The sequence below is a fragment of the Pituophis catenifer genome, unplaced genomic scaffold, assembly GCF_029215685.1.
Source record: "Pituophis catenifer annectens isolate HBS135680 unplaced genomic scaffold, rPitCat1.0.hap2 SCAF_1, whole genome shotgun sequence".
In the NCBI taxonomy this organism is placed as follows: Eukaryota; Metazoa; Chordata; class Lepidosauria; order Squamata; family Colubridae; genus Pituophis; species Pituophis catenifer.
The window spans coordinates 335479536-335504295 of NW_027256881.1; positions in this window are offsets into that span (position 1 = coordinate 335479536).

Here is a 24760-nt window from a genome sequence, read left to right on the forward strand (position 1 = left end):
CCCTGAAATGCAATCATGGGAGCCTTGAAACTTCAAAACCAAGTCATAAGGTACCTTTAGAACATGAGTCTCCAAACTTGGCAAATTTAAGACTTGTGGACTTCAACTCCCAGAATTCCTCAGCCAGCTTTGGAGACCCCTGCTTTAGAGGATACTATTTGAAGTTAAGATAGACACTACCACCCATTTAGAGGATGTCCGTCTTAACATCAAATAGTTACTAAGCAAATGGTCATAAGTTGAGGACTACCTGCATTTGATGAACTTTAAACTACAGTATAGCAGTGGTGGGTTCCTCCCGGTTCGGCCCAGTTCTCCCGAGCCGGTAGTGGTGACAATATGATGTCACTGAACCGGTTCTGCCCCCCCCACCCTCCCTATCCCCCACCCCTGCGCCTCCACCCACCCCCCGTGTTATTCTTACCTTTTATTTGGCCCCACCCCCAATCTATTGCTGCCTCCTGAGTCCCATCTGATGGTTAGAGGGAAAAAAACTGTTTAAACTCTTGCCATGGGGCTTCAAAGGACCGCCCTACAGCTGATCAGTGTTAAAAGAAAACAAATGAGTAGACCAGTGCCTGCAAAAATACATGAGTAGATCAATGCCTGCAAAAATACATGAGTAGATCAGTGCCTGCAAAAATGCCTGAGTAGATCAGTGCCTGCAAAAATACATGAGTAGATCAGTGCCTGCAAAAATAAATAGGTAGACCAGTGCCTGCAAAAAACAAATGAGTAGACCGGTACAGCTCTGCAAGCAGTTAAAGGCCTGGTAGACCAGTACCTCTGCTAAATCCTAAATAATTGTCACATGACCATCAAGCCACACCCACAAAATAAGCCACGCCCACAGAACCGGTAGTAAAAAAATTTAGAAACCACCCCTGCAGTATAGGTATTCCTAGACTTAAAACCATTTGTTTACTGACTTCAAAGTTACAACGGCACTGAAAAAGTAACTAATGACCATTTTTCACACTTATGACCATTGCAACATCCCCATGGTCATGTGATTAAAATTCAGATGCTAGGCAACAGGCATGGTTGTAAGTCAAGGACCACCTGTAGTTCAAGGCAAACCCAAATGATGGGAGGTATTTTCCAACTACTAAATTATGTATAACTTCAGCAAGACTTAACAAGCCTTATTAAACATTGTCTGAAGGGTCCATTTAATTAAAAATAAAATGTCTGCTACTTTAAGCTCAAGTTAAATCAAATGAAGTTGTTTCACTGCTAATAAAGCAATTTAGTGCAATTTTTAAAGTCACACAAATAATTAACAAGTTTATTTTGTATTTTTATTTCAAATTGTGACAAAAGCAAACTACAACTTTATGCAGTCAGAGAACACCCAACCCCCTTAATAAAGATGGAATTTTAGAAGATGCTAGAGAATCAAAGCCAAAAAACAACAAAAGGACTAGATTGGAGAATCAATTGGAAGCTAAAGAAATCCAGATAGCTTGAAGTGCACCAACTGTTTTAAATACTAATTCAGGAATAAAAAAAGATGTATTCAGCAGCAGCAGCATTTTAGCTATTGTCTATTCACCGCAGGTTGAAGGCCTCTTCTCTTCCCTATATTTCCAACCAATGTGGTCCTGAGTTTTCTTTTGCCAATTTGTCCTGCGATACATGCTGATTTTGTTGATCCATCTGGTTTTAGGTCTCTTTCATGGATGCTTTTTATCAAGTGGGATCCATTCTATGACTTCCTTGGTCCACCTGCCATCAGTTGTTCTTGCTATGTGACCAGACCATTTCCATTTCCATTCTTTTACTCTCTTGATGACAGGGTGGATTTGATTTAAATCACTAGTAAAAAGGCTTGATTTAAATCAACTTGATTTAAATCATAATTTTTAAAGAGCAACTGTCATCTCTGCTACTCCTTTGACCCATTGTTGACTCACCGATAGTCCCAGTGTTGCAGAATATACAGCCTCATGCTACATAACTAAGCTCCATTTCATGCTGAATAAACTAAATTATTTATGTATCTTAAATAGAAAACTATCTGTTATGTCCTTATAAGGACATCCGCCCTGATTGGCTGCTAGCAATCGGGCGGGAGATTTGAATCCCTGTCAAGGGGCGGTGCGTCTGCCGGGAGCGAATATAAGGAGAGCTCCGGCAGCGCGCCAGCAGTCTTGTCTTGCTACTTTTGTAACCAATAAAGTTATTAAATGTATCGAGCTGGTTACGTCTTCTGTTCCTGCGCCTGATCTAACACTGGCGACGAAGGACTAGAGAAGAGAACCTGAGAAAGACTCAAGGCACGATCGCCACCGAGCTGAAGTCACTACCACACAGCGACTCTCAGAATGGCAACTCCGCAAGCCCCGATGACCGCGCTGAACCCATTCGACCCATCCAGAGAGAAATGGAGGTCGTACATGGTCCGGTTCCGGCAGTTCCTGCGAGGTAATGGCTACCAGAACCTCGACGATGAGCGGAAAAGAGCCCTCTTCCTGGCTCATTGCGGAGCGGACGTCCTAGAGATGGCGATTGACCTCGTGGCACCCAGGGACATTGAGGAGATGTCCTGGAACGACCTGCAGGAAGTCCTACAGGAGCACTACGCACCTTCAGGCACCCCCATCGCAAACAGGTTCACCTTCCAGCAAAGAAACCAGCGGGAAGGTGAATCCATCAAGGAATTTGTGGCAGCGCTTCGCCAAATCGCTGCCAACTGCGAATTCGACAACGTGGAGAATGCCATCCGAGACCGCGTTGTGTTTGGAATGCGAGACGTGGGGCTGCAGAAGAAGTTCCTCAGCCGGAAGAGGATCCCACTCAAAGACGTCCTCGACGAAGCAACAGCGGCTGAAACATCCGAGAAGGCAGCCGCCGCAATGGTGAAAGCCAGAGGGATCCACAAGATCCACAAGTCGGGCCTGACCTCATCAGACGAGGCAACCACGCAATCCGAGTCTGATGAGGAAATGGCCGTCTACAAGGTTTCCCGCCCCCCCAGGCGGGAAAACCCACAGCATGGCGACCGGGGAGAACGATGCGGCAGCTGCAGAGGCGACCACCCCAGGACAACCTGCAAATGGAGGGACGCGACCTGCCGTCGATGCCTGAAGAGGGGGCACATCGCCGAGGCCTGCAGAGCAACAGATCCAGCCCCGGAACCGCCCAGACCTCGTTTCCGCGAAAATCGCAAGGACAACCAGAGGACATCCAAACGGTCCTCGAACCAGTCCCGGCGCGGGGAGGAGGAATATCCCCGCAACAGAACGGTGCACCAGACCACCATCGCTCACACAAGCGACGAGGGAACCACCAAGTTCCACGTGACGCTGCTGGCAGAGGGGTCACCGTGCAAGATGGAGGTAGACTCCGGATCCGCCTACTCCATCATGGACTGGCAGCACCTACAGCAGCTGAAGCCCTCATACAAAAAGACCCAGCTGAAAACCCCGAAGGCGAGGCTTGTGGACTTCAATGGAAACCCCGTCGAAATCCTGGGCAGAGCCACCATCCACGTGAAGTACAACGACTTCAACGGAAAGCTGCCCATCACCATCGTGGAGCACAGCCGACCGAACCTGTTAGGCGTGGAGTGGTTTAAGCCGCTAGGACTTTCAATTCAGGGTATCCACGAGATCCACAGGGACGAACTCGACACCATCATCGAAGAGTTCAAGGAAGTCTTCGATGGTAAGCTGGGGAAATTTGTGGGGAGGCCAATTTCTTTTAATCTGGACAAGGGAATCACCCCAATTAGGCTTAAGCCCCGCCGAGTTCCGTTTGCCCTGCGGCCTAAAGTAGATGAACAGCTGGATAAGCTGATCGCCCAGGGCGTCTTGGAACCGATCGATCATGCTTCATGGGAAACTCCCATTGTGACCCCACTGAAGCATGATGGGTCTGTGCGCATCTGCGCCGACTACCGTTGTACCATCAACAAGGCGTTGGCACAGAGCGCATACCCAGTCCCAGTGGTGCAACACCTGCTGCATTCCCTGGGATCTGGATCAATTTTCGCGAAACTGGACCTGGCCCAGGCTTACCAGCAACTGCCAGTGGATGAAAAAACGGCGGAGGCCCAAACAATTGTCACGCACAGGGGGGCATTCAAATGTAACCGCCTCCAATTTGGAGTCAGCGCTGCCCCCGGCATCTTCCAATCTATGATGGAACGCCTTCTCCAAGGCGTTCCAGGGGTGGTGCCTTACTTCGACGATGTGCTCATCTCCGGTGACTCAAGAGCTCAACTCCTTGAAAGGCTCAGGCTTGTCCTGCAGCGGTTCAAGGCCAAGGGCTTGAGGGTCAGGCGTGATAAGTGCATCATAGGAGTACAGGAAGTCGAGTTCCTGGGCTACCTCATTGATAGCACAGGCATCCACCCCACCAAATCAAAAGTGGAAGCAATCCATGAAGCTCCAAGCCCAAAAAACAAAACGGAGCTTCAGGCTTTCCTTGGGTTGCTCAACTTCTATGCCATTTTCTTAAAGCAGAAAGCCACAGTTGCTGAGCCACTCCACCGCCTGCTGGGGAAATCGGCTGCCTGGAAGTGGGGCCAGGAAGAGGAAGCAGCGTTCCGGGCCATCAAGGGACTATTGACGTCCAAAAGCGTCCTCATTCAATACAGTGAGACGCTGCACATCAAGCTGACCTGTGATGCGTCGCCATATGGGGTGGGGGCAGTCCTCAGCCACGAACTGCCCAACGGCACGGAAGCCCCCATCGCCTATTTCTCAAAGACCATGTCCGGCGCAGAACGGAACTACAGTCAGCTGGACAAAGAAGCCCTGGCCATCGTGGCTGGAGTGAAGCGCTTCCACGAATACCTCTACGGAAGACGCTTCACCATAGTCACCGACCACAAGCCACTCCTGGGACTCCTCGCAGGCGACCAACCCACCCCGACCTTCATGTCGCCACGGATGACGAGATGGGCCATCTTCCTAGCCGGCTACTCCTACCGGCTCGTGCACCAGCCAGGCACAGCCATAGGAAATGCCGACGCGCTCAGCAGATGCCCGTCGAAAAATCCAGTAGAAGACCCAGCCCCCACGCTCCACTTGTTCCATATTGATGACGACGCCAGCTGTCCGGTGTCATCCGCAGATGTGGCCGTTCACACACAAAAGGACCCCACACTCCGTCAAGTGAAGTCCTGGATCCTCAGAGGGTGGCCATCGGAAAAGCCAGAGGAGAAGTTCAGCCCATTCGCCAGGAAACAGAAGGAGCTGTCCACCATAAAGGGCTGTCTGCTATGGGGAGACAGAGTGCTGATCCCAAGCGCTCTGCAACGGCGGACGCTAGAGACTCTGCACAAAGGGCATCCGGGCATCGTCCGCATGAAGGCCCTGGCACGGAGTTACGTCTGGTGGCCCTCCATGGACAGAGACATTGAGCAATGGGTCTCCAGATGTGACCCGTGCCAAGAAGTTCGCCCAGCGCCGCCGCAATCTGAAGTCGCAAGGTGGGAGACCCCCAGCAACCCCTGGTCGAGGATCCACATCGACTTCGCGGGTCCGATGCAGGGGCGACACCTCCTCATCGTGGTAGATGCCTTCTCCAAGTGGCTAGAGGTGATATCCATGGCATCTACCACAACAGAAGCGACGATCCGAGCCCTGCGCCGTCTGTTTGCCACACATGGACTTCCGGATGTGCTAGTTTCGGACAACGGCCCCCAGCTCACATCCCTGGCCATGGAGTCCTTCCTGGCAGGACTGGGCATCCGCCACGCCCTATCCGCCCCCTACAGGCCGGCCGGAAACGGACAAGCGGAACGCATGGTCAGACTGACCAAAGAAGCCATCACCAAGATGGGCCCAGGAGACTGGCAAGAACGCATCGATAACTTCCTCCTCACCCAGCACATCACGCCACATGCCACCACCCACAAGAGTCCGGCCGAACTGCTGATGGGCAGAAGGTTGAGGTCACCCTTGGACCGGCTGCACCCCCAATACAGCCCGGAAGTAACCGCAACCGCCAGCCGCCCGCTTCGCGCCTTCAGCAAGGGAGATTCAGTTTTCGCGCTGAATTTCAACGGCTCTCCTAAGTGGCTGAAAGGGAAGATTGCCAGCACAACCGGCCCCAAATCCTACACCGTCGAGTTGGAAGATGGACAGGTCTGTAGACGTCACATCGACCAACTCCGGAAAAGGTGGGGGGGATCACATGAAAACCAGCCTGACGAGGGAGGCCTACAACACCCAGACGAGGTAGGCCTCCAACACCCCGGCGAGGTAGACCTACCATACCCAGACGAGGTAGGCCTACGACACCCCGGCGAGGTAGGCCTACAACACCCCGACGAGGTAGGCCTACAACACCCCGACGAGGTAGGCCTACCCCACCCCTGCGAGGCAGAGCAACGCCATCCCGACGAGGTCGGCCCAGCACACTACCAGGTACTGTCACGGCGGCAGTCCAGCGAGGTAGACCGGGGCCAACCACACGGGGGATGGCAACACCAACCCAGCCAGGTGGGCACCGGGCACAACGGGGCTAGGGACCACCAACCCAGCCCGCAAGTAGACCGGTACCTGCCCAGAGGAGGAGCGGCGCACCCCACCAGTGACGGCAGCCTACGCCAGCCCAGCCAAGGAGACTGCAGTTCCAGGCGAGTAGACCGGGACCCATCCAAGACGGGCACCCCCCGACCCATGGGCAAGGGTGGCACACGACTCCCCGGCGAGAGGGACCCCCGCCCATCACAAGAGGCAGCCAGAAAACAACAACCCGACCCAGATGGCCCCAGGCACCACCAGACGGTAGACCAGGGACTAGGAGGAAGGGAAAGCCGACAACAACCCGGCCAGGGAGACCTGCACCACCCCGGCAGGGGAGACCTCCGCCGCCCCGCAGAGGTAGTGCCGCAACAACAGCCCGGCCAGGTCGACCACCACCAACCAGACGGGGTAGACCAACGCCAGCCCGACCTAGCAGACCAACACCACCCCTGCGAGGTCGAACAACACAACACAAGCCAGCACCACCAGCAGCCGGCGGGCCGGTCCAGAGGGCACCGAACAGAACCACCCCTCACCCAACACCAGGCCGAACCGCAACCGAACCGCAGCGCCCGGGAGACCAGGGAGGAGCAAACGATGGACTTACCGAGACTCAGACGCTCTTCCCGGGTTGGAACCGAGCCACCGAGACGAGGCGATAGATCCACAGGCCAGGAGGAAGACCATCAGAACCAGCCATCCAAGGTCTGCGGTCCGGCCGGAGGCGCTGGGGGTGACCCCGCTCACTCGACAGCCGAACCAAGCCCGGTTCCGGAGAGGGAACCGGGAGACGACAGAGCCCCGTCCATCCAGGCCGGAGACGGAGAACAAGTGAGACTGCGCAGGTCAGCTAGGGTGCCGAGGCGTCCTACGTACCTGCGTGATTACGTGACTTTTGTGGATGAGATTGACAGCTCGGACTAAGGGGGGAGGAGTGTTATGTCCTTATAAGGACATCCGCCCTGATTGGCTGCTAGCAATCGGGCGGGAGATTTGAATCCCTGTCAAGGGGCGGTGCGTCTGCCGGGAGCGAATATAAGGAGAGCTCCGGCAGCGCGCCAGCAGTCTTGTCTTGCTACTTTTGTAACCAATAAAGTTATTAAATGTATCGAGCTGGTTACGTCTTCTGTTCCTGCGCCTGATCTAACACTATCTTACGATAGATTTTTACCCCAACAGTTTTTTATTAAATTAAATTCGATAAAAATCAAAAAAATCTGATTTAAATCAAAAACATCCGATTTAATTTTAAAAAATCTGATTTTTTTGATTTTTTAAAAAAAATCATTGATTTTTATCCACCCTGCTTGATGATATTGTACACTTTCATTTGTTCTCTAATCCATCTGCAGGTCTTTCTATCTTGTGATGCTGAGCATGTATCTTTCATAGTATGTATTCACACTATGTATACCAATGACTGCATCTCTAACGATCCATCTGTTAAACTACTGAAGTTCGCAGATGACACAACAGTGATCGGTCTCATTCAAGACAATGATGACTCCGCATACAGACAGGAGGTTGAACAACTAGCCTCGTGGTGCAATCGGAACAATCTGGAACTGAACACACTCAAAACCATAGAAATGGTGGTAGACTTTAGGAGAAACCCTTCCATACTTCCACTTCTTACAATACTAGACAACACAGTATCAACAGTAGAGACCTTCAAATTTCTAAGTTCTACCATATCGCAAGATCTAAAATGGGCAGCTAACATCAAAAATGACATCAAAAAAGCATAACAAAGAATGTTCTTTCTGTGCCAACTCAGAAAGCTCAAACTGCCCAAGGAGCTGCTGATACAGTTCTACAGAGGAATTATTGAGTCTGTCATCTGCACCTCTATTACTGTCTGGTTTGGTTCTGCAACCCAACAAGACAGACTCAGACTTCAGAGGATAATTAGAATTGCAGAAAAAACAATGGCTACCAACCTGCCTTCCATTGAGGACCTGTATACTGCACGAATCAAAAAAAGGGCTGTGAAAATATTTACGGACCCCTCACATCCTGGACATAAACTGTTTCAACTCCTACCCTCAAAACGACGCTATAGAGCACTGCACACCAGAACAACTAGACACAAGAACAGTTTTTTCCCAAACACCATCTCTTTGCTAAACAAATAATTCCCCCAACACTGTCAAACTATTTACTAAGTCTGCATTACTATTAATCTTCTCATCGTTCCCACCACCCATCTCTTTCCATTTATGACTGTATGACTGTAACTTTGTTGCTTGTATCCTTACGATTTATATTAATTTGATTGTTTCCTGATTGCTTATTTGTACCCTATGACTATCATTAAGTTTTGTACCTTATGATTCTTGATGAACGTATCCTTTCTTTTATGTACATTGAAAACATATGCACCAAGACAAATTCCTTGTGTGTCCAATCACACTTGGCCAATAAAAAATTCAATTCAATTCAATTCAATTCAATTCAATTCAATTCAATTCAATTCAATTCTATTCTATTCTATTCTATTCTATTCTATTCTATTCTATTCTATTCTATTCTATTCTATTCTATTCTATTCCTGGAGGTCCAAGAAATTCTTTCATGCTATTTAAATATGCTTGGGGCTGTAAGTTTTCTACAGATCATAAATTCATTGACACAAGCAAATTGCAGTCTAAATATTGCCACAAGGAAAATAATATGGATAGAAAATTGGGGAATAAAAAAAAATTGAGATTGCAGTACGCATTCTTAGTCCTAGGAAATAAGGATAAAGCTGATTTATTTTTGGCCAGCAGGTGGCGATATTGAACAACAAATGAGACTTTGATCAACTTTTCATAAAGCTGTCTGACAAGAGAAGGAAAATCTAAACTCCATATTAAGCATGGATTTTGGCCAGTTCAAGATATGAAAGATTAAGGACACTGTGTTTACAAGAACTATCAGGCAAAGAAAATTGCAATGTAAAAACAGGGGGGGGAAAAGGATCAGAATACAGTGGCTTTGAAACAGACACTAAACTGGCTATATTAATGCAAAGGATCTATAAAGAGACACGGTGCAGTAATCATCACAAGAGGATCTACAACAAAACGTTGCAGTTTGATACACTTCCTGGTCTACTCTCGGGCTATTTTACCTCTCCCATTTTTAGTTCCCTTTTTATCAGCATTAAATATTCACACACACAACAAAAAAAACATTCACAAAATATGCTCATTATACATCAAAGTTTGTTGTAGTGGTAGATGAATCACTAGAGAACATATTTCTCTATTCTTTCCTTATGGCAGAAAATATTGCTTGCTTAAAAAGTCTGTATTTGTCTTTGCTGCCAGTTTGGAGGAGGTATCCTGACACAAGATGATAGCATATAGATGACTTAAAAATGATGCCTAATAATTGGATGAGAGACCACAAGGAACTGTCAAGGCTGACATTAAATCCTTGAGAAATTTCCTTTAATTCAAGGAAATTTTACTTTAAATTTTTAAAAAGATAGGGAAGATGGTTATAGCAAATCAGTGGGATATAATGTTTAAAGTGCTGGATTAAGAACAATGCTGAATGATTTTGATCTGGTTACTCCCTCTCAGCTCAGCCCATCTTGAAAAGTAGCTGTTGCAGAGAAAATACACCTTGCAAGATTGTTGTTGCAGGAAAAACAGGAGAGAATATTATAGGTAGTCCTCAACTTATAACAATTTGTTTATTAAGCATCCAAAGTTACAACGGAACTGGAAAAAAAAGTGATGTATGACCATTTTTCACACTTAGGAGCAGGGGTCAGCAACCTGCGGCTCTGGAGCCGCATGTGGCTCTTTCACCCTTCTATTGCAGCTCCCTGTCACTCAAAATATGTGTCGCAACTGCCAATGTGTGACACCCGCCGGCATGCAATTTATTGATCTTTTCAACCCCCAGTAGGCCAACCGTGGATAAATCCAAGAAAAGAAAAGTTTCAGAAGAAAACAGAACGTTTAATTCAACTACATATGCTAGTTTTGTGGCCGCTCAAGAAATAGTCAGGCACGGGAAGGGTTTTGTGGCTCCTGGTGTTTTCTTTTCTGTGGGAAACGGGTCCAAATGGCTCTTTTGAGTGTTTAAGGTTGCAGACCCCTGAGCTAGTGGAACAGCTTGCTTTCAGAAATTGTGGGTGCTTCAGTTGCTGTGTCCCACATCATGTGATCACCTTTTGTGAGCTTCTGACACGCAAAGTCAATGGGGAAGACAGATTCACTTAACAACCGCGTGACTAACTTAACCACAGCAGTGATTCACTTAACAACCGTTGCAAGAAAAGTTGTCAAATGGGGCAAAATTCACTGAACAACTGTCTCGTTTAGCAACGGGATTTTTGGGCTCAATTGTAGTCGTCACTCAAGAACTACCTGTATACAGGTGCCATTGAGTTGCATCAAATAAAGGTGGGAAAGCAGCAGTGGTGAAATGTAAAATTTGTTACTACCGGTTCTGTGGGCATGGCTTGGTGGGGGGGGGGGGTTAATGTGACTGGGTGGGCGTCGCCTTTTTTTTTTTTTTTTAACTTTTAAAAGTATTTTTTTCGGCCAAAGAAAAAATGCTTTTAAAAGTAAAAAAAAAAAAAACCTCTGATGATCGCGCGGCTCAGCTGGGCATGGGGGAAGGCAGGGATTTTTGCTATCGGTTCTCCGAACCACCCGCCGCCATCACTACCGGATCGGGCGATCCGGTCCAAACCGGGAGCATTTCACCCCTGGAAAGCAGTCTAATAAATCAATTCCATACGGCTGCTCAGAGAATTCCAGTAAAAGTAATGATCAAGCCAAGGGCATATTTATGTTTTTATTCAGCAAAACAGGAAACAGGGCTATGGGAAGGGAGAGAATTGGGGTCTCAATGGCAGTTTGCGAGTATCTCTAGTTCCCTCTCTTCATGACTACTCCTGCTGGTGCTCCAGTAACCTGCTTTGGAGGGATTGAGCTGGGCAGGAAAGGTGTAGGAAAGCCAGCTGAAGGAAAGCCACCTACAGCTGGAGGTCACTCCCAGTTGTCCCGTTAAGCCTTGGCCTACCAGCGTTTCTTCCCGCTGGGCATTTATGTAACAAAATTGAGTAGCAAAGCAGCTGGGGTGCCAGTGAATGCAATCGTAGGAGGGGGGGGAGCGAAGAAATAACGCGCGGATAATTGAAGTCATTTGTCGAAGATGGGACGGGAGTGAGGGGGCTGCTCATCTCCCACCTCCCACTTCCTTTTTCCACAGCAACTCTCTAATTGTCCACAGTCACTGATGGCCATTGATGGAGTCTGGTTGCCGTGGCAATGGATGAATAGAATCACACCGCCCCCCCCACCCCCAGATTGTACCACACCAGAAAATGGGGGGGGGGGGAGGCAGGCCATCAACAACAACAGAAACAGCAACAAAAATATAATTTCGTTGTTGTTGTCCAGGAGATTAAGCAGTTTGCAACCAAATAATAGAGGTCTGAATGAGGGCCCCGTCGCAGAGTTCTTCTCTGGGTTGCGGAGAAGAAAAACAGATGCTTAAGGTCGCACCAGTGTTGGGATGCCGAACAAAAACAGCATCGTTTATTGGTCCGAGGATTAGATGCTGTAAGTGGGGCTTTTTTAAACTTGTAGAGCAGGTTTTATGTCTTTCGTGTAGAAAGTGTGTCAGGCCAAATGAACAAATCAACACATGCCTGTGGTGGGGTTTTTGTTTTTTTTTCCCCTGTGGGAAGCTCCCTCTTCAGTGGCAGTCTACCTCGCTGGAAGTGCACACATCAGGAACAAACTGGGCCTTGTCCTCTTTGTGTCCTCTCGGTGACATCTTTAAGGCTAAAAGTCCAAACATGCTCAATGGATAATTGGGTCTTCCTAAGGAAAAAATCGTTAGATGTGACCGTAGGATGGAACTTCCATCTTTAGGAGCAGTAAACCTTAAATGACAAGCGGGTGGGAAAAAAATGCGATGATGACTAGTGAAACTCCAGAGATTTCCTCCGCTGTCCATGTTTAGACGAAAGATCCTGGCCTAACCCAAACTTCCGCATCATCTCTGCTATTCATGCCTGACTGTTCACAGGAGACAAATCCCTTCAGACAGATCCCCCATTTTTCAGCTGGCCTTTTTTTTTCTTTCTTCCCTTTGCTGATTTTTATGGAAAATGGCTGCCGGGAACCTATCAATGGGGCCTGGCAAGAGGACGGCCGAGCAACCGCCCCCTTTGCATGCAGAGATTTATTTCCCTGCTCTAAATTGGCCAAAATGGGGGTTTGTTGGCAATCCACTTTCTTGCTTTTTTCCCCTTGGGGTTCAAGCCCCAAACGTGCCCTCTCCCCAGGACCAAGCGTAAAAGCCCACTCAGACATGGCTCTCCACCCTGATCTGTGGGTGGCAGCCCTTTCTTGGTTTTGGATTTTCCCTCCCATCAACTGATTGCTTTTGACTGGTCCTGGCTGGGGAAGGGTGCTCCTCCACCTCCTTCCAACCAGCTCAGCAAAGCAGCGGGGGCACCATGCTTTTGTGCCAGGCGAGGAGGCCCTAATGAATTTTGACAGGAGCTTCCTTCACCGTCCCCGCCACCATTCCCGGTTCCCGCACTGCAGGCTCAGCATGAGGGTGGGGATCCGGGCTAGTGCTCCTGAGCCGCTTGCAATATTTGGGGGGGGAGGAAGGGGGGGAAATAAAGCACGAGGCCGTAATCTTCTGAGGACGTCTAAGCTCCTTGCCACCCGCCCTCCCGGCTCTGCAGTTTCAAGCCTGTTAAAACATTGCATCAGGGAAGAGCTTGTTCTGTTCCTATCGCCGTGTCTTTTTAATAATTCAGAATCCTCTATAAGCTGCTTTGGGTATAGTTTGATTTTATAAGATGGTATGCAAATAAATGAATAAATAAAACGCCATGGGAGTTGGGGTGGGCGCAAGCGTCTGATCTTCAGCAAACGGGAAAAGGATGTGATTGGTGCCGAGATAAATCAAAGTGGAGCATCAGGTCGAGGCACATATTTGTTGATAGGAATGTAGGGGGAAAAAAAGGAGGGGGGATTCCCATTGAAGCAGCAGCAGCTCTTATCAGATTATTTCTTTTTTTCTGGTACATTCAAGGCTATTAAACAATCTTCACCCATATTTTGTAGGTGAAAAATCAAGGATATGCTTGCATAGTGCAATCTAGGCCCCACTCTGCAATTATTATATCAAAGTCACTGCAACATCCTGTGCCAACATTTCTGCTCCACCTTCCAATTCTCTCTTCATCCATGATCCATTTTCTACTCATCTGACAGCCAGATGCTTTTTATTCAGCTTAAAGATGTGATTTAAAAAAAAACACCAAACATAATAGCCCCTGTAGTAGTTGAACGAAACCCATTCAAATGGTAACATATTTTGTCTTTAAAAGGCCTGTAAGTCTCAAAAGAGCTTTATTTTTTTTCATGAATTGTTTCACTTAGTGGATTTTTCATGGGATTGAATGGGGGAGTGGGTAGCTGGTAACTAAAACAAAAGGGATAAACTGAAGTATTCCATGTGTAAATGCACAAATTTGAAATTCTTGTCCTTTTTACTTCCGTTTCTAAGAGATGGGGGGGAAATATGCAACATGTAAAAAATATACACCTCAGAAATGACTTTCCTAAAATGCACACTTTCTTGAAAAATAACTTATAAGGTTTCCTGAAATTTATTTGCAAAAAAAAAAAAATCCTGTGAAAGGACAACAAATATCTATATTTGAAGAAAGGTGCATTCAAATGCACGCAAAATATAGTGCAGGTTTCACAAAAGCCTCTCAACTTGGATAAACTGAATTTGACAGTGTCTCAAAAATGAGAAAATGAGAAAAACTAAAACCGACAGATGCACCCATCCCTAAAAAGATGCTTGTTTTTGTCCACCTCAGCATCTTGTGATGATTCATACTGTTTACTCATCCTAATAAAATCCTAGTTTCTCTTCAATGCTCATTTCCTCTTTATCATTTTTCCTATGAATTCTCTGTTCATAGTATGTTTTTGTTTCCATATGAGGAGACTAAATGATAGGCATCTGGAAGAGGCCACTGTGCAAATGTCAAAAATTATGTTATTTCTGACATTTACGAGATGATGTCATTACAATGTTACTTCCTAACACACACACCCCCAGTGGTGGGTTTCAATTTTTTTTACTACCGGTTCTGTGGGTGTGGGTTGGTGGGCGTGGCATGGTTTGATGGGCGTGGCAGGAGAAGGTTACTGCAAAATCCCCATTTTCTCTTGATCAACTGGGACTCGGGAGGCAGAGAATAGATGGGGGGGCCAGTCAGAATTTTTACTACTGGTTCTCTGAACTACCCAAAATTTCCGCTACCAGTTCTCCAGAACTGGTCAGAACCTGCTGAAACCCACCTCTGCCCCCCCCCATTTGCAAATATAGGTAGTCCTGGACTTACAATAGTTCATTTAGTGACTGTTTGAAGTTACAACAGCACTGAAAAAAATGACTTTATGACTGTTTTCACACTGATGTATTGTAGCATCCCCATGATCACACAAACAAAATTCGAATACTGAGCAACTAGTTCATATTTATGACATTGCAGTGTCCCAGGGTCATGTGATCACTTTTTGCAACTTTCTGACAAGCAAAATTAACAGGGAAGTCGGATTCACTTAACAACTGTTGCATGAAAGGTTGTAAAATGGGCCAAAATCCACTTAACAGCTGTTTCACTTAGCGACAAAAATTTTGGGCTCAGTTGTGGTCGTACGTTGAGGACTACCTGTACCCATAAACTAAATCAAAGGTTGTAAGAAAAGAATCTCATGGAGCAAGAATTGGAGATAAATACAAGGCCACCAAATATTTTGCTAGGTGAATAATAATAATAATAATAATAATAATAATTTTATTTCTATACCGCCCTTCTCCCGAAGGACTCAGGGCGGTGTACAGCCTATTTAAAAACACAAAACAAAAAACACGACAACAATTAAAATTTAAAATCATTAAATAATTAGGCTCCAATTAAAATCCCAGAAATTTAAAATACCCCAATTTAAAACATTATGTTAATAGCCCTGCCTGGCGGAACAACAGGGTCTTCAGAGCGCAGCGAAACACCCGGAGGTCGGAAATCTTTCGTATTTCGGGGGGCAATTCATTCCACAGGGCTGGAGCTCCCACAGAGAAGGCCCTCCCCCTGGGTGTCGCCAGCCGACATAACTTGGCTGATGGCACCCGGAGGAGACCCTCTCTGTGGGAGCGAACTGGTCGGTGGGAGGCTATTGGTGGCAGAAGTCGGTCTCGAAGGTACCCGGGTCCTATGCCATGGAGCGCTTTAAAGGTGGTAACCAACACCTTGAATCGCACCCGGAAGACCACTGGGAGCCAGTGCAGCTCGCGCAGGAGGGGTGTCACATGGGCACAACGGGTTGCACCCATAACCACCCGCGCGGCCGCATTCTGGACCAGTTGGAGCCTCCGAGTGCTCTTCAAGGGGAGCCCCATGTAGAGAGCATTACAATAGTCCAACCGGGAGGTGACAAGGGCGTGAGTGACCGTGCGCAAGGCGTCCCGATCCAGAAAGGGCTGCAACTGGCGAATCAGGCGAACCTGATAAAAGGCCCCCCTGGCCACGGCCGTCATATGCTCTTCTAAAGACAGCCGTGCATCCAGGAGGACACCCAGATTGCGAGCCCTCTCTGTGGGGGGCAAAGATTCACCCCCAATAGTCAGCGATGGCACCTGCTGACCATATCGGGGCGCCGGAAGCCACAGCCACTCGGTCTTGGAGGGGTTGAGTCTGAGCCTGTTCCTCCCCATCCAGGCCCGCACGGCCTCCAGGCAGCGGGACATCACATCAAGGGCATCGTTGGGGTGGTCTGGGGTGGAGATGTACAGCTGAGTATCGTCAGCGTACAGATGACACTTCACCCCGAAACCACGGATGATCTCACCCAGCGGCTTCACATAAATGTTGAACAGGAGAGGCGAGAGGACCGACCCTTGTGGCACTCCCCATGCGAGATGCCTCGAGGTCGACCTCTGTCCCCCTGCCAACACAAACTGCGAGCGGTCGGAGAGGAAGGAGGAGAACCACCGCAAAACGGTGCCCCCTATTCCTAACCCCCTCAACCGCTGCAGCATGATACCATGGTCGATGGTATCAAAAGCCGCCGAGAGGTCTAATAGGACTAGGACAGAGGAGCAGCCCCTGTCCCGAGCCCTCCAGAGATCATCCACCAACGCGACCAATGCCGTTTCAGTGCTGTACCCCTGCCTGAAGCCCGACTGGTACGGGTCTAGATAGATAGCTTCATCCAGGTGCCGGGGAAGTTGTCGTGCCACCACGCTCTCAACAACCTTCGCCACAAAACGAAGGTTGGAGACTGGACGATAGTTGGCTAATTCAGCCGGGTCCAGGGAAGGCTTCTTGAGGAGGGGCCTCACTACCGCCTCTTTCAAGGCGGCAGGAAAGGCACCCTCACTCAGAGAAGCACTTATAATCCCCTGGAGCCAGCCTCGTGTAACCTCCCGGGAGGCCAGCACCAACCAGGAGGGACACGGGTCCAATAAACACGTGGCGGCACTAATCCTACCCAGAACCCTGTCCACATCCTCGGGAGTCACAGGATCAAACTCCTCCCAGATAACATTCTCAAGACCTGCCCTCGTCTCCTCCCGTGGACTCATCCAGTCGGAGTCCAAGCCATCCCGAATCCGAGCGACTTTATCGTGCAGGAATTGCACAAAATCCTCAGCGCGACCCTGCAAGGGATCTTCCCGCACTCCCCCCCGGAGGAGGGAGTGGGTCACCCTAAACAAGGCGGCTGGGCGGTTCTCTGCAGATGCGATAAGAGCGGAAAAGTGGTTAGACTTTGCCGCTTTTATCGCCACTAGGTAGGTCTTGATATAAGACCTCACCTGTGTCCGGTCGGAATCGGATTGGCTAGTCCTCCAAATGCTCTCTAGGCGTCTTTTCCGACGCTTCATCTCTCTCAGCTCCTCAGAAAACCAAGGAGCCAGTTGAGATCGGCATCGGGTCAGAGGCCGCAAAGGCACGACGCGGTCCAAAGCTCCAGCGGCCGCCCTTTCCCAGGCGGCCACCAGCTCTTCAGTCGAGTCGTGTGCTAGGGTCTCAGGACACGGCCCAAGCTCCGTCAGGAACCTTTCGGGTTCCATCAGGCGCCTGGGACGGAACCATCTAGTTGGCTCCGTCTCCCTGCGGCGGGGGGCGGCGGTAGGAAAGTCTAGTTGGAGGAGCGAATGATCTGTCCATGACAAGGGTTTAATATCTAGGTCCCCTCTACCAAGATCATTCAACCACTGACCAGAGACAAAAATCAGGTCCAGAGTGTGTCCCCCTATGTGAGTGGGGCCTTGAACTAACTGGGTCAGGTCCATGGCCGTCATGGAAGCCATGAACTCCCGAGCCACCTCTGACGCCTCACCCGCGGATGGAAGGTTGAAATCCCCCATGACAATAAGTCTGGGGGTATCAACCGCCACCCCGGCAATGACGTCGAGTAGCTCGGGCAGGGTCGCTGCCACGTGGCAGGGAGCCAGGTACGTAGTCAGCAAACCCATCTGCACCCCACGGCCCCACTTTACACAGAGGGACTCACATCCGGCTATCTGAGGAACAGTGGTCTCCCTCGGACAAAGACTTTCCCTAATAATCACCGCCACTCCCCCACCCCTCCCCTGGGCCCTTGGCTGATGAAATGCACGGAAACCTGGCGGGCACATCTCAACGAGGGGGACCCCCCCCTCCTGGCCCAACCAGGTCTCCGTGATACCTGCCAGGTCCGCACCCCCCTCCGAAATAAGGTCACAAATGAGGGGGGCTTTATTAACCACCGACCTGGCATTACACAACATCAGCCGCGGACCCAGGGCCTGAGACTCTACACAACCCAGGACACGAGTCACGCATCGGGGGCCGGAGTGCGCAATCGCTCGTAAACAGCGTATGCGCACCCCCGACACTTGATATGGCCCCCTGCGTCCGTCATACCTGCCCCTCCCACTCATTATTTCAATTTCACAGCCCTTCCTGTCATCCCCCTGCTTCCCGGTTGAATTTCCTTTCGCGACCCTCCTGCTGCAACTAATCGACCCATCATCCCGCTCGGTTGCTATCTGGACCCCCCCAGGTCCGCTTTTACAACCCCCCCCTCCCTCCCGGGTCCCCTTAAAATTTTTTTAAAAAATTTTCCTAAAAAACCCCTCAACCCCCTCTTCGCTACATGCCATCTCTCGGGGTTCCAAAGCCCGTCATCAAGATAGGCCCTCGATAATGTGGAGGGCCAGGCCTGCGAGAGGGGGGAGTCTCGCAGCGCAAGAAGGTCGGCTTTTTGGAGCATCAACCGAACCAAAGATGGGAAAAAGGCCAGTCCGGGGGTCTATCATAGTCCAAAGGGGTGACTGAACATACAGATCACAAAAATGTCCATTTGTAGAGCTGGACTCCACTGTCCTCTCACGACAGGGAGAAGGTCCAATGTTCTTTTTCTCCAACAGAGGCTAATAGCCAACCATCCTCTCACGATGGCCGGTCCCGTTACAAGGGTTAACGGGAACAATGTTCTATCCTCCCCGTTGGGATACAAAAATTCCTCAGTTCTTTCAAATGGTGTTCAGTCTCTCCTACCAGCGAGGGCATGAGTGGAACATAGTGGGGGGGGGGTCCAGGATGTCCACAGCATAGTAGTTCGTAAGCCCCACCCCCCATGAAAAAGGGGGGGGGAAGGCAGGGGGAAGGAGGGGGGGGGAAACAATATCCCCAGAGGAGGGTAACATCTCCTCCTCTGCCGATCTGTAAGTCCAGGCCCCCTCACTTCGGCTTCTCCTCTCCACTCTCAGCAAGCCACCACTGCAGCATTCTGTGGCAGACGTCGCACCGGAGCCAGTGTCACCCCCCACCCCAGCACCATAACAGATGCATGGGGGGGGGAACCAGCGCCGCCAACTGGCCTCCACCGCCAGCACCGCCTTGGTTCTGCTGCTTTGAGTGGGGGGGGGAGGGGGAGGAGGGGGGGGCATCGCCCCACGGCAGTTCGTACCACCGCCGGAGCCACCGTCCCCCTCCAGCCCCTCTTCTCCGATGGAAAAAAAAACAAGGACCGCAGCTAGATGACTCTTTGCAGCCACGCCAAGCTGCTCCCACCATCGCTGCTACCGCCATTCCCGCTGCTGCTGCTGCCGCCGCCATCACCGCCGATGCTTTCTCGGCGCCCTCAGCTGTTCTTCGGCGCCCTCAGTTGTTTACGGCGCCCTCACCGCCGCCACAACCTCGCGGGGCTCCAGGCAGTCCCACAGCGCCCAGGAAGGTCTCACAGCGTCGCCGTCGCCGCCGCCGCCGCCGCTACCAACCCTGCGGCGCTCCGCGGCGTCCTCGGCGTCCCAAGCACCCTTCAGGACCTCTCCCAAACCGCTAGCCCCTCGCTCCAACCATGATGTCACAAGGGGAGCAAAAATCCTCCCCAGGTTGGGCAGGGGCTAGAAGGGAATAGATCAGCAAGTATCATCTATATCTATAATTCCCTCAACACTGTCAAACTATATACTAAGTCTACACTACTATTAATCTTCTCATTGTTCCCACCACCCATCTCCTTCCACTTATGACTGTATGATTCATTGAAAGTATGATACACTTTTCCTGAATTCCCACCCATCAGAAAGAGGACACAAAAATCCGTTTATTAAGGGAAAGCGTACACGTAACGGCACACATTCATGAAAATAATGCAAAAATAGCAATTACATCAGGGAAATTGTACACTTGAGTGATCATGCATTCCAAACTGCATATATGGTGGACATAGTGACAAAGACATGACTTAAAATTTTGTGGGGACCTTAAAAATAATTTGTGAACTGATGCAGAAACTCCCAAGTCAATGGAACAACAGGAAAATTCGGAAATGAGCAAAAGTGAGCTTGACAGATTCACTCACCCTGCTAAGGCTAAGCCCGCGATGTAACCTTTTCTCTTTTTTTTGACTGCCTGTCCTTTAAAAGATTAAAAATGGACTTCAAATTTAAAATATATTTAAATCCATTCCAGTATTGCTGGAAACCTTCTATAATGCCTCTTTGAGACACCCAACAGTGTTTAAGATGAATTATTAAATTGCAATAAAAAGCTAGTGCTTCTTGTTAGGAAACCATCTTTGAACCGTTTTTTTTCTCTGTCCAGGGCTCATGATAGTCAGAATCAAAAACAGACAAAAAAATATGAAAGAAAATTGTGAAAACCCTTAACAGGTATCAAAACAAATATATTTTCATTGTAGAAAAGCATCTACAGCCTGGAAAAAGAATGGGTCTTTGTGATAAACAGCGACCATCAAGAAAATGCGTGTGAGGATTATCAAGGGAGAAACTAAAGTATAAACAAAATAAAAAGATTTGTCTTTATTTATTTATTTACTTCTTTTATTAAATTTTTATACTGTCCTATTCCCAGCAACTCCTAGTAACTTGTTAAATGTTTGACCCACATATTTATTTATTTTTTTAAAAAAATAGTTTCTATTGAACATTTTTCAACTTAAAAAAAACACAAGTACAAAAGAAAAAAGGGGGAAAAATACAAATACAAACAAATAAAAAACACAAGCAACACAACAATGTAATTTAATTTTACAGCTTTCCGTATCAGCATTCTGATTTTCTGCTTATATTCTGCTTTTATAATTCACTATTCAATATTTGCCTTCTCATAAATTTTAACAATTCTAGTAATACTATAATTGTATTATAATAATATAATACGTTCTGATTATACGTATATACATTTATCTTTATATTATATTCAATGGTTTTTGAACTTTTATTTCTTGTTTTGGCTGCTATTCGCTACCCACTTGTACAGTCTACTCCAAATTTTATAATAATCCGACTCTTCTCTTTCCTTTAACTCCATAGTCATCCTGTCCATTTCAGCACATTCAAGTATCTTCCTAATTACCATTTCATCTGAGGGAGTATTTATTTGTTTCCAGTTTTGTGCAAAAACGATCCTGGCAGCGGTTAGTATGTGTAATATTATGTATTGATAATTCTTACCCATTTTTAGATCTAGTATGCCTAATAAACATAATTCTGGTTTCAATTCTATCCTATGTTCCGTGATTTCTTCCAGCCATTCCTTAATTTTGAGCCAATATTTCCTGGTGTTGGGACATGTCCACCACATATGATAGAATGTTCCAGATTTATGTCTACATCTCCAACACTGAGGGGATAGTTTGGGAACATTTTGGCTAATCTCGCTGGGGATAAATGCCATCAGTAGAACATAATATATAGATTCTCCTTACAGGCTATCGCTATCGTAAGCTTATAATTTCTTTCCCACAATTTGTCCCAATGTTCTAGCTCAATATTATAACCAAAATTCCTGGCCCAGCTTATCATTGTCTCCTTTACTGTCTCTTCCTCCATTTTATATCTTAAAAGAAAATTGTATATTTTGGTAATCATTTTCCCTCCTATTCCTTGCAATATTTGGTCCAATTCCACAATTGTTTCTCATATATGCCATATTGTTCACAATCTTTTTTGAATCTTGTCTTAATTTGTAAATAAGGCCACCATTCCATAGCAATTCCTTGTTTTTTCAAGTCCTGGGACGATTTTAATTCTCCTTTGTTATCCAAAAGTTCTGCATAGCTCACCATTTTATTGAGATCTGTAGTGTTTGGATAGATCATTGCCTCCATCGTCGATAACCAAGTTGGGATCTTTGTATAATGATTTTTTAAAAAATTTTCTCAGGTATCTAGCAGGGCATCTCTTATTAGATGCCTCTGGAAATATGAATGGGATTTATTTTTCCCCTCCCAGAGGAAAGCATGCCAGCCAAGTTGGAGACCTTCTATTGTTAGTATCCTTTTATTTTTCAGTTGGATCCAATCCTTGAGCCACATCATGGCTGCGGCCTGATAATAAAGTTCCCAGTCTGGGAGGTCAAAACCTCCTTTATTTCTGCTATCCTGCAGGAGTTTACGTTTTATGCGGGCTTTTTTCCCTAACCAAATAAATTTGGATACCATTTTGTTTAATTGTTAAAAAAAAAAATCCCTAATTTTATTGGTATTGTTTGAAAGAGATACAGTAATTTAGGTAGTATATTCATTTTAATTCTTGAGATTCTGCCAATTAATGATATCTGTAATTTAGCCCAATTGTCCAAGTCCTTTTGTATTTGTTGTAATAGTCTGTTGTAATTATCTTCTTTTATCGTAATACATTTTGCCCAGGGGTAGATTCTACTTACCTTTACTACCAGTTCGCAACGGGATTGCGTGCCCGCGTGAGCAAAGCAAGCACACACGCCTTGCTTCTGCACATGCGCAGATCGCTGATGATGACATCCGGGGTGATGGGCGGGGCCTCCCGCCGGTTTTACTACCGGTTCTTACGAACCAGTCTGAACCGGAGGCAACTACTGATTTCACCATTAACCATATTCCCTAATATCTAATTTTTTTGGCCCTCAAAATCCTCAATTTCTCTTCCAGTTCTTCAATTTGTCTATTGGTAAAGATTCTTAGTTAACATTTTAGTTTTCTCTTTATTTATTTTAAGCCCTGCTACTTTACCGAATTGTTTTAGTTCCTATAATAATATTTGCTTGGTGGGCGTGGCCTGATGGGCATGGCAGGGGAAGGATACTGCAAAATCCCCATTCCCTCCCCACTCCTGGGGGAAGGATATTGCAAAATCTCCATTCCCACCCCACTTGGGCCAGCCAGAGGTGGTATTTGCCGGTTCTCTGAACTACTCAAAATTTCCACTACCGGTTCTCCAGAATCTGCTGAATTTCACCTCTGGTCTGTCAGCATTTCCTGATTGTCAGGCTAAGTCTTTTCTTTGGATCTGACACCTACATTGCAATCATTTTTTTTCTTTTTGAAAAAGGCCTCTGCTACTTACTCACCTGATATTGTTCAACACTTTGCACATGCTTAGGAGCAAACCTTCTAATCAGGGCTCCTGCTGAATTCAAAATTCCAACAAGTAACACTTACAGTAGTGCATTTTGAAATGAATCTAATAACGGTCAGAGGCTTTGGCCTTTTTCATACAGGCAGTCCTCGGTTTTCAACCATTCATTTAGTGACTGTTCAAAGTTACAATGGGACCAGTCTTTGCACATACAAACATCACAGCATCAGAATTTGAGCACTTAGCAACCAGCATATTCATTTACAATGGTTGCAGCATCCCAAGATCACATGATCACTTTTTGCAACCTTTCCAGTCATCCTTTGGCAAGTAAAGTCAACGGAGGAAGCTGGATTCGCTGAACAACTGCCCGATTCACTTAACAACTGCAGCCACCTGCTGAACAACTGTGGCGAAAAAGGTCGTAAAACTGGACACCTCTTGCTTAACAACAGAAATTGTGATCCCAAATGTGGCCGTAACTCGAGGACTACCTGTATATTGTCCTGCCGTCTTTCTCTTTGCCTTGGCTTTACTGGCAAGTTTAAGCAGATCGTGCCGGGGAGAAGGAAGGCAAGGTCTCGGGTAGAGATGGCACATTTGCTTGCTGAGAACGTGGAGGGGGAGGGCAAAAGGGGGCGGAAGAGCTCTTCCCTACACTAAAAAGCTCTTTGCTAGCCTCTCAACCCTAATGGAAAAGTCATGTTGGATTAGCCCAGTCACAGTGAAGGTCCTTCTGCCTGCTCAGGGCTGGCCCCCGGGAAGACTTCGATGGAGCAGCCATGTGGAATGGCAGATCTGGGCCAGTGTGCCAAGGCGGAGCTGCCGAGCTCGATCCAACCGCAGCAATGGGGGAGGCAGGCAGGCATCTCTGGATAAGGGAGGGCAATATTTATTCTTGTCTACTAAGCAGGTTTGAGCCCGTTCTCCCCCGTCCCTTGATTTTAAGAGTAATAACATGGGTCATCTCGTAGTGCCAAACAGCAGAATGTCAGAATGGCCTCTGCCAATTAGGGGGAAAAATAGAAAACCCTTTTCGACCCCCTTGTCTGTGCTCTAGCAGGCCATGAATGAGACGAGAGACAATTCTCCCGTAGGTGTTCCTGTTTCTTCATCTGGCTCAAATGTGCTGAATGTACAATTAGTAGAAGGTTTATTCTCTCAGGGACTGTTCTGGAACGGATTTTAGGAAATTAGAGGCTGATATTAAATACATAAAAAAGAGTTTGGTAAATGAGTTCTAAACCTATATTCTTAAGAGTGTGGCAGTACCCTCCTATCTCAGATGGAGTTTTCACCTTAACAAAAGGAAGTATTTTCCTAAATTTCCAGACTGGTCCAGATTATGACAATTTAGATTATAATCTCCTTGG